This window comes from Boleophthalmus pectinirostris, unplaced genomic scaffold (genome assembly GCF_026225935.1).
Source record: "Boleophthalmus pectinirostris isolate CB_2022bp ecotype Guang Dong unplaced genomic scaffold, ASM2622593v1 HiC_scaffold_1, whole genome shotgun sequence".
Lineage (NCBI taxonomy): Eukaryota > Metazoa > Chordata > Actinopteri > Gobiiformes > Gobiidae > Boleophthalmus > Boleophthalmus pectinirostris.
The window spans coordinates 4665139-4675668 of NW_026570970.1; positions in this window are offsets into that span (position 1 = coordinate 4665139).

Below are 10530 nucleotides of genomic sequence, written 5' to 3' on the forward strand. Positions count from 1 at the left end.
AGACGTATGTGCTGTTTGGAATCATCTGGAATTTGGCGCCTCGTCTCTTCTAATCGCGTGTACCCAGTTCGCTCGGGAATGATGAAAACTGAGGTATTGTTGGAATTGTTGATGAGCCGAACATAAAGGAACGCTACGATGACATGGAGATGAAGAAAACTGGGCCTGGGAAGCTGTCATCGCATCCAAACGTCTTCCTGTTTTGTTTTTTGTTGTTGTTTTTTTTCAAAGCTGTTCATCATGTTATAGTTGTTTTCCTTCTCACTGACCCTCTGAATCTTCTGACATTGATCTAAGATGTTTTTTGTAACATGGCTAAACTATTTTTCAAACTTAACATTATTAATATTTATGAGATTAAAGGTTGTATAGAGGATTTTCCAAGGAACGAGAAATCCAGCGACTGTTTGTCCTTTTTCAAATGTTGCGCATGCGTGAAACCACCCCCCCTCCCCTACAGCTCCTACGTAGAAACACCTCCTCCCTCCTCCTCCTTACGCCACAAACAGGTTTGTTTACAGCCGGTGCACATGACTTGTAAACAACTAACTACAGTGTTGGTTAGGACAAGACGGAGAAGTGAGGAGCAGGGGGAAGAGTGGATCGGGCAGCGGGGACAGGAGCAGGAAAGGGGTGCAGAGAAGGTTGCGCGGAGATTCAGTGTGAATGAACTAACTACAACACGCAGCAGCAAGCGGACTCTTTCTTTGCATTGAAAATTACGTTTTCAGACATAGGATATGTAAGAGGAGCTAATACTTCTTGATATTTTAGGTTATTGATATTTGCCTTCCACCCTGCAAATGTCTCACACACCCCCAGACTGGATGGAACCACAGACCAGGATTTTTTCCGCCACCAAACTTAACTGTTTTCTGGGTGAATCTTGGATCTATGCGGGCTCCAGTTGGTCTCCTGCAATATTTGCGGGAGCTGTGATGTAATTCAACCGAGAATTCATCTGAGAAATCCACCTTCTGCCACTTTTCCAGTGTCCATCCTTTTATCAGGCTGTGGGCCTTGGCAAATGCCACACGTTTTTTTAATTGCCTTTTGTTTAGTGCTGGTTTCTGTGCACTGATTCGACCATGGAGGCCATTTCCAGACAGAATTCTACAAACTGTTGTGGTTGACACAGGGACTTGAGGTGACCAGGCCTGGTGGAGTCTGCTGCAGTGGAAAAGGGGCCTTGGATTTTTGAATCAACAAACGGTCCTCCCGAGCAGTTTTCTTGCGGCGTCTGCTGGACCTGGGCTTGTCAAAAACATCTCCAGTCATTTCAGATCTTTTTCTTATTCTTTGTACTTGACCGCTGAGACACATTGAAGGTGTCCACCACCTTCAGCAGTGGATCTGGTCTTCAGCCTCTTGATAATTAACACTTTGGTCTCAGGGTGGATCTTAGGCATGTTGTCAGAGGTCAAGTTGCAGTTTGATGTGAAGGTCTGGTTCTGCTGGGTTCTTTTATACACACCCACTAATTGATTGATCAGTAACTGATCACAGGTGAAGCTGTAATCTAGGATTGGTGCATCATATGACAAGACCACAAGACTTTTGTCTTGCCAAAAATCTGACCTTTCTGTGATCATTAAATGATCAATCTTTCTTCAGTGAAGCAAATTTTATTTTAGTTTATTGAGCATCATTTGGGAGGGTTTTAGCTTCATATGAGACGTTTCTAAAAACCAATCGATTAATTTAAAGTCAGGTTATAAACTTTTGTTTCTACAAAATGGATAAGCAACAAGACTTTTGTCAGGGACTGTACTGGAGTTATGTAATCAGAGTACAAATTATGAGTAACTGTATTCAGTTACAGTTACTGTTTCAGTGACTGATAATTGGATTACAGTTACTTTGTTGAAATAAATTGATTACACAGAGGGATTTTCCTGTTTTCACATTTTGGACTAAACAATATGACACTTAACATTAGGATGAACATAATTTAAAGCAGCAGTGTCTCATATAAAAATCATTTCTCTATCAATAATATTTTAATCTGGTTAAGTAAAGACTGGACTTTTTATTTTCTTTTATCAGACAAAACAAAACTTCTCATGTTAAAATGTCCTCGTCTTTTCTTCTCTACATTAAACAAAAGTCTGTTCATGGAGATTTGGGCTCAGACAATTTGAAGAAAACAAACATGAATTTTCAGGATGTGGTTGTTACATCCATGTCGCTTTAAAAAGCACAACAATATCAAGTAATCCAAAGTATTCAGATTACATTTCTCACTTTAAGTAATTTAATGGATTCTGTTACAATCTACATTTTGGTGTGTGTGATCTGTAATCTGTAATCTGTAGGGGATTACATTTTAAAAGTAAACGTCCCAACACTGCAGTAAACCTCGTTAGCGGCGCATTATATAAGTCACAATGAAACAGCAGCGATTGGTTAAATGATAAAAAGTACCCGCCTACTGTCGAGTGAATGAATTCTAACGCCGCGAGGACAAACGGTTTTTACGAAGTGAAGTCGGCTGATGAATCAGGCTAATGTTCGTTCACATTAATCCGATTGAAAGCGGCTCCAGAGACGGAACGATCTGGTGCCTCCAGCTCCCAGGAATTCATCTGAGCACAGATCTGATCCGGCACCGTGTGGACACCTGAAAACGCTGATACTCTGATGTAGGAGCTCTAGTCATGTCTTTGTTGGACACATCACTGTGACTCGCTCCTTCCTGATTCTCTAGGTTCGTGACATCGGTCATGTGACGATATTGCGGAAAACAGTTTAAACAAACCTCGTTATCGGTCCATGAAAAGACAGTTTTCACGCTCGCATCTTCCTCGGCTCGAAATCGGCCGCTGCAACTTCAGACACGGTGCTCCACTTCCTTGTTTTTACCACTCACATGACGTCGTGACGACATGACGCCAGCCTGGTCATGTGACGAGCGTTTCAGGCGGTTTGGTGTTACTGTGTGGATCATGTCTGGACGCAAATCGTTTTTGTTTATAGGCGAGTTTCATTGTTGACAAAAGCGCGCGTTGCATGCTGGGAATTATTTTAGTCGGCGGCAATAAACACTAATTCAACATGACAGACAGAGCGAGAAAACACGTAAAGGGTATTGATCCCGGTTATTTATCCACTCTAACGGCAGAGGACCCAAGACCATTTGACCAGAAATTGGTCATAAGCATCGACGGACGACAAATCACCCTTTTCAACCCCGACAAAAGGTGGACCAAACCAAATTTCTGGTCAGAATCTCCAACTACCTGGACAAATATTCACTTTGGTGATATCCACAATGACTTGGTGGAAACTCCTGGGCCATTCACAGCAGAAAAGATGAAAACCTCCAAGAGTCTCGATGTGTTGTTGAACTTGTTGGAGTCCACGGTTTGTTAGGATCTTCTACGTTTGCTCTGCGGATGTTTGAAAGACGTTTAATTCACCGTTAGTGGTTCTTTTCACTCAGAATACGAAAAAGACATTTTCCTTCTTCCGTGCTTCTATTTGTGCATCCGATAATGCAGCAGGAATTTACCATTATCGGGGATAAATACGCGAGGTTACGCACTGTGTTTGACGCTACCGTGTTTCTTGCCTCCGACCAAAATATTTCCCAGCAGCAACGCGGGCTTTTAATAACAATGACGTCAGCTGAAACTCGCCTGTACAGTGATTCGTTTCATTTACCATATTTTCCGGGCTATTAGTCGCTCTGGATTATAAGACACACTGTCATTAAATGGTTTATTTTTGAACTTTTTTCACAAATAAACCACGTGGGACTTTAAAGGAAACACAACAGTGTGATGGGTGAGTGGTTTTGTTTGTTTGTTCGTTCACGGTGACTCTGGGCTTTGTTCAGTTGTGGCGTGTAGGGAGGGTGTGTCTGGGACCAGCGGATTGTCGGCGTGTTCGCAGTGACTCAGTTGTTCAGTCGTGTCTAGAAGCGGCACATTGTACTCGCTTTTTTCGGTTCGTTCCTTTGTTCCGTTCCTCGTCGGCGTGGAGTGATGAGTGTGTCTGTGGGTGTGTTTCGCCGCGCAGTCGCCGTCTGCTCCGTGACCAGTGTTGGGAAGGTGACTTTTAAAATGTAATCCCCTACAGATTACAGATTACACACCCCAAAATGTAGTTTGGAACGGAATCCATTCAGTTACTTTAGGTGAGTAATGTAATCTGAATACTTTGGATTACTTGATTTGCTGTAGAGAAGCAAAGACGAGGAAATCTTCACATAAGATGTTTTGTCTGATAAAAGTAAATGAAAAGGCCGAGTCTTTAAAAATATTATTGATAGAAAAGGAGGAGACACGGTCCACGCAGCATGATGTAGTCCTTTTAAATCCAGTTTTAGACCTGGTTTAGTCCTGGTTTAGACCTGGTTTTGGTTTAGACCTGGTTTTAGTCCTTGTTTAGTCCTGGTTTAGACCTGGTTTTAGTCCTTTTTAGTCCTGGTTTAGTCCTGGTTTAGTCCTGGTTTAGACCTGGTTTTAGACCTGGTTTTAGTCCTTTTTTAGTCCTTGTTTAGTCCTGGTTTAGACCTGGTTTTAGTCCTTTTTTAGTCCTGGTTTAGTCCTTGTTTAGTCCTGGTTTAGACCTGGTTTTAGACCTGGTTTTAGTCCTATTTTAGTCCTGGTTTAGACCTGGTTTTAGTCCTTTTTAGTCCTGGTTTAGTCCTTGTTTAGTCCTGGTTTAGACCTGGTTTTAGTTTTAGTCCTTGTTTAGTCCTGGTTTTAGTCCTGTTTAGTCCTTTTTAGTCCTGTTTAGTCCTGGTTTAGACCTGGTTTTGACCTGTTTTAGTCCTTGGTTTAGTCCTTGTTTAGTCCTGGTTTAGACCTGGTTTAGTCCTTTTTTAGTCCTTGTTTAGTCCTGGTTTAGACCTGTTTAGTCCTTTTTAGTCCTGGTTTAGTCCTTTTTTAGTCCTGGTTTAGTCCTTGTTTAGTCCTGGTTTAGACCTGGTTTTAGACCTGGTTTTAGTCCTATTTTAGTCCTTGTTTAGTCCTGGTTTAGACCTGGTTTTAGTCCTGCTTTAGTCCTGGTTTAGTCCTTGTTTAGTCCTGGTTTAGACCTGGTTTTAGTCCTTTTTTAGTCCTTGTTTAGTCCTGGTTTAGACCTGGTTTTAGTCCTTTTTTAGTCCTGGTTTAGTCCTGGTTTTAGTCCTGGTTTAGTCCTTGTTTAGTCCTGTTTTAGACCTGGTTTTAGTCCTATTTTAGTCCTTGTTTAGTCCTGGTTTAGACCTGGTTTTAGTCCTTTTTTAGTCCTTGTTTAGTCCTGGTTCAGACCTGGTTTTAGTCCTTTTTTAGTCCTAGTTTAGACCTGGTTATAGTGCTGCTTTAGTCCTGGTTTAGACCTGGTTTAGACCGCTGGTTTAGGTGCTCGGTCGTTTTTTGATGGGGTTGGAGGCTTTTGAGCCCAATATTGCGGAAAATACGACAATTGTAACTTGAATCAAATGTTTTCACTGTAATTCTGAGTCCTGCGCAACTAGAATGTTAAATTTTAGAGTTAAATTTTAATGTATTCAGAAGGTGGAGGCTTTAAAATTACGCTCTTTTGGGTTTTTTTTTTTTGCCTCTTCCAGCACCTTCTTTTGTGTCTTTTCGATGGCGATGGCGTGTGTCTGTGCATCATATGGACGGGAGGATGGAGGGATGGAGGGAGGAGCGGAGAGGTCAAAGGGTAACGTGACAAACCGGAGAGACGAGCGGGACGCGGGGGCTCGATGAGTGACCGCCACACTCCGGCCAGGATCAGATTTAAGGCCCCAGAACCGACTGAAGACACAAGCCACAGTCGTTTTTCTACAGGTTATATACGGCCGGGTCTTTCTTTGGACTTTATGGACGTCTTCAAAGTCTTTTGTCGTGCGCGATGTAACTTTTCTGATGTGGAGCTGCTTTTATTAAACTGGAAACATCACAGCAGCACACGGCTTCAGCTCGGCCAAAATGTAAGATAGAAACACATTTATTTATTTTTATTTTTAATTTTTTGTTGGGAAGTTCAACCACAAAAATCCGTGTATCATTCGTTCATTTGTTTTTCAATATAAAACCAAAAATAAGAAAATGTAAAACCAACTATTTTCTTCGTTATTTGTCTCTAAAACCAAAATGAAAAAACAGATAATGATTCGTTTTTTCTGTTTTTCATTTTGTGTTTAAATGGAAAATGGAAAAAACGGATAAAGTAATGTTTCCCGTTTACGTGATTTCCGTGACTGTGATGCTGGACTTTTGCGCCGCATATGGACTGAACCAGGACTGATCCAGGTCCAGGACCAGACCGGGACCAGAGTGGGCTCTGAGCCTCCACAGGGTCCGAGGCTCAGCTTCGAGCTCTGGCCCTGCCTCTGGTCTGGTCCCAGTTTGGTCCCGGCCTGGTCTCGGTCTCAGTCCGGGTCTGGTCCGGGTCTGGTCCCGGCCTGGTCTCGGCCTCAGTCCCGGTCTGGTCCTGGTCTCAGTCTCGGTCTGGTCCCGGCCTGGTCTCGGTCTCAGTCCTGGTCTGGTCCCGGCCTGGTCTTGGTCTCAGTCCCGGTCTGGTCCTGGCCTGGTCTCGGTCTCAGTCCTGGTCTGGTCCCGGTCTGGTCGTGGTGTCAGTGTAGGTCTGGTCCTGGTCTCGGTCTGGTCCCTGTCTGGTCCCGGCCTGGTCTCGGTCTCAGTCCTGGTCTAGTCCTGGTCTCAGTCTCGGCCTGGTCTCGGTCTCAGTCCAGGTCTAGTCCTGGTCTCAGTCTCGGTCTGGTCCCGGCCTGGTCTTGGTCTCAGTCCCGGTCTGGTCCCACACCAGGATCAGTCCGTACGCGGTGCAAATGTTCGGCATCACAGTCACGGGAGTCACGTAAACGGGAAACGGTCGTTTTTCATTTAAACACAAAATCGAAAACTAAAAAAATGATTCATTATCTGTTTTTTCATTTTGGTTTTGGAGACAAATAATGAAGAAAACTGTTGTTTTTTTCATTTTATTATTTTTGGTTTTATTTTGAAAAACGAATGAACGAATGATACACGGACTGAACCAGGACTAAACCAAGACTGAACCAGGATTAAAACAGGACTAAATCAGGACTAAACCAGAATTAAACCAGGTCTGAACCAAGGTCTGAACCAGGATTAAACCAGGATTAAACCAGGTCTGAACCAGGACTGAACCAGGATTAAACCAGGTCTGAACCAGGACTAAACCAAGGTCTGAACCAGGACTGAACCAGGACTGAACAGGACTAAACCAGGTCTGAACCAGGACTAAACCAGGACTAAACCAGGATTAAACCAGGTCTGAACCAAGGTCTGAACCAGGACTAAACCAGGATTAAACCAGGTCTGAACCAGGACTAAACCAGGACTGAAACAGGTCTAACCCAGGACTGAACCAGGACTACATTCCAACTTCCTGCTCTCTTCTCTCCGTCCTTTTTGCCATTGGCCCAGTTTCCTGCTATGCCCTTATACGGCGTCGTCCAGGTGTGTGCGGCGCGCTCTGATTGGCCGACAGCTCCCGCTCCTCCGCCGCCGTTGACCTCGTTCTGCCGGAGGAGATAATTACTTGTCAGCCATAAATGGAGAGATTAATGAATTCATTAGCGGCGGCGAGTGGAGCTCCTCACAGCAGCACTTACGCCTATGACACATCCACGCCTTTTGTTTTACTTGCTAGTTAGCCGCCAACGAAAACATTCACACAGCAAATTGCCTCGTACGCGGGCGAGGAGATACCGCGTCCTTATCCCGGAGCTTCGCCCAAACGCGCGGACAAAAGCGGCCCCCCAAAAAACCCGACTCTTCATCTTAATTACCTTTGTTAGCGGGCTGGGTGTGCGCGGCGGAGACGGCGACAGGACGCATTAATCCAAATTAGCGTAGCGAGCGGCGCGGCGGGAGCGAGCGGCGCTAGCTGGCTAACTCCCGCCGCTTAATTAGCAAACGTGCGAAGAGAACGTGTGACGACGAGCGCGTCCGGTTTATCGTTTCTCTTTCCTCGCTGACTCCTCGTCGACTGTGGTGCAGAGGGGATTTTTTTTTTTTTTAACGAGGGAAAGAGATTCGTGACGTCGTCGAGGTGATAAACTCCGCCCCCAAGTCCTGGTTTAGTCCTGGTTTAGTTCTGTTTTAGTCCTGGTTTAGTCCCAGTTTAGTCCTAGTTTAGGCTTGTTTTAGTCCTGGTTTAGTCCTGGTTTAGTCCTGGTTTTAGTCCTGGTTTAGTCTTCTTTTAGTCCTAGTTTGGTCCTGGTTTATTCCTTGTTTTAGTTCCGGTTCAGTCCTGTTTTAGTCCTAGTTTAGTCTTGTTTTTGTCCTGGTTTAGTCCTGGTTCAGTCCTGGTTCAGTTCTGTTTTAGTCCTGTTTTAGTCCTGGTTTTAGTCCTGGTTTTAGTCCTGGTTCAGTCCTGGTTTAGTTCTAGTCCTGGTTTAGTCCTGGTTTAGTCCTGGTTCAGTTCTGGTTTTAGTCCTGGTTTAGTTCTGGTTTAGTCCTGGTTTAGTCCTGTTTAGTCCTGGTTCAGTTCTGGTTTAGTCCTGGTTTAGTCCTGGTTCAGTCCTGGTTCAGTCCTGGTTCAGTCCTGGTTCAGTCCTGTTTTAGTCCTGTTTTAGTCCTGGTTTTAGTCCTGGTTTTAGTCCTGGTTCAGTCCTGGTTTAGTCCTGGTTCAGTTCTGGTTTAGTCCTGGTTTAGTCCTGGTTCAGTTCTGGTTTAGTCCTGGTTCAGTCCTGGTTCAGTCCTGTTTTAGTCCCGTTTCAGACCTGGTTCAGTCCTGTTTTAGTCCTGTTTTAGTCCTGGTTCAGTCTTGTTTTAGTCCTGGTTTAGTCCTGTTTTAATCCTGGTTTAGTCCTGTTTTAGTCCTGGTTCAGTCTTGTTTTAGTCCTGGTTTAGTCCTGTTTTAGTCCTGGTTTAGTCCTGTTTTAGTCCTGGTTTAGTCCTGTTTTAGTCCTGGTTCAGTCTTGTTTTAGTCCTGGTTTTAGTCCTGTTTTAATCCTGGTTTAGTCCTGTTTTAGTCCTGGTTCAGTCCTGTTTTAGTCCTGGTTTAGTCCCGTTTCAGACCTGGTTCAGTCCTGTTTTAGTCCTGGTTTAGTTCTGGTTCAGTCTTGTTTTAGTCCTGGTTTAGTCCTGTTTTAATCCTGGTTTAGTCCTGTTTTAGTCCTGGTTCAGTCTTGTTTTAGTCCTGGTTTAGTCCTGTTTTAATCCTGGTTTAGTCCTGTTTTAGTCCTGGTTTAGTCCCGTTTCAGACCTGGTTCAGTCCTGTTTTAGTTCTGGTTTAGTCCTGTTTAGTCCTGGTTTAGTCCTGGTTTAGTCCTGCAGATATGTTAAAAAAATGACCAGACTCACACTTGTAAAGTTTTGAGGAAATGTGCGTTTGATGTTGTGTTTCCTGGTGTTTGTCAAACTGATATTAGTCTAAGAATAATTCTATTACTATAAAAATTTACTCATTAAAAGTGTTTTGTGGAACTGTGTAACCAGACCAAGTTACAGGTCAGATCAGTGGAGAGGCGACCCCGCTCACAGTCAGAATGTTTGTTTTTCTTGGCATTTCTGAGCTCTAAAACCACCTGTAATTGAATAAAAGTAAAGTCGAGCTGTTTAAAGTCACACTGTGGAACATTCCGGACAGAGCAGTGACGTCTCCATAGAAACGAGCAGGTGACAGAGCCCCGACCGACAAGTTACACAGCGCAAACACAAACATTATGAAACACAAAGAGGTCAAAGGTGAATGACCGTCTCCCCGTCGACCTGCCCCCGACCCTTTACACACTCTGCATAAAAGTACAAAGTACACAAGTAAAAGTACTCACAGCAGAGAGGTTTTTAAGTTCAACACTGGAAGAAAAAAAAAAAATCTAGGAGAGTTAAAATGACTTAAATTAAGAACATTTGACTTTATTTGAGTCGATTCAAGTTGACAAGTGAAATTATCCACCAATGGAATAAGTTTGTTTTTCTTAATTCATTATTTGTGTCCAAAACCAAAATGAAAAAACAGATAATGATTATTTTTTTCAGTTTTCGATTTTGTGTTTAAATGAAAAATGGAAAAAACGGAAAATGACCATTTCCCGTTTATGTGACTTAAACTGAGATGCCTGGACTGAACCTGGACTAAACCGTTTTCAGTCCCGGTCTTGTCCGGTCTGGTCCAGGCCTCAGTCCCGGTCTTTGCTCCCGGTCTCAGTCCTGGTCTGGTTCTGATCTCAGTCCTAGTCCCGTTCCCGGTCTCGGTCCTGGTCTAGTCCCGGTCTGGTCCTGGTCTCAATCCTGGTCCCGTTCCCGGTCTCAGTCCTGGTCTGGTTCTGATCTCAGTCCTAGTCCCATTCCCGGTCTCAGTCCTGGTCTGGCTGGTCCCGGTCTGGTCCTGGTCTCAGTCCTGGTCCCATTCTCGGTCTCACTCCTGGTCTGGTCCTGGTCTCAGTCCTGGTCCCGTTCCCGGTCTCAGTCCTGGTCTGGTTCTGATCTCAGTCCTAGTCCCGTTCCCGGTCTCAGTCCTGGTCTCAGTCCTGGTCTGGCTGGTCCCGGTCTGGTCCTGGTCTCAGTCCTGGTCTGGCTGGTCCCGGTCTGGTCCTGGTCT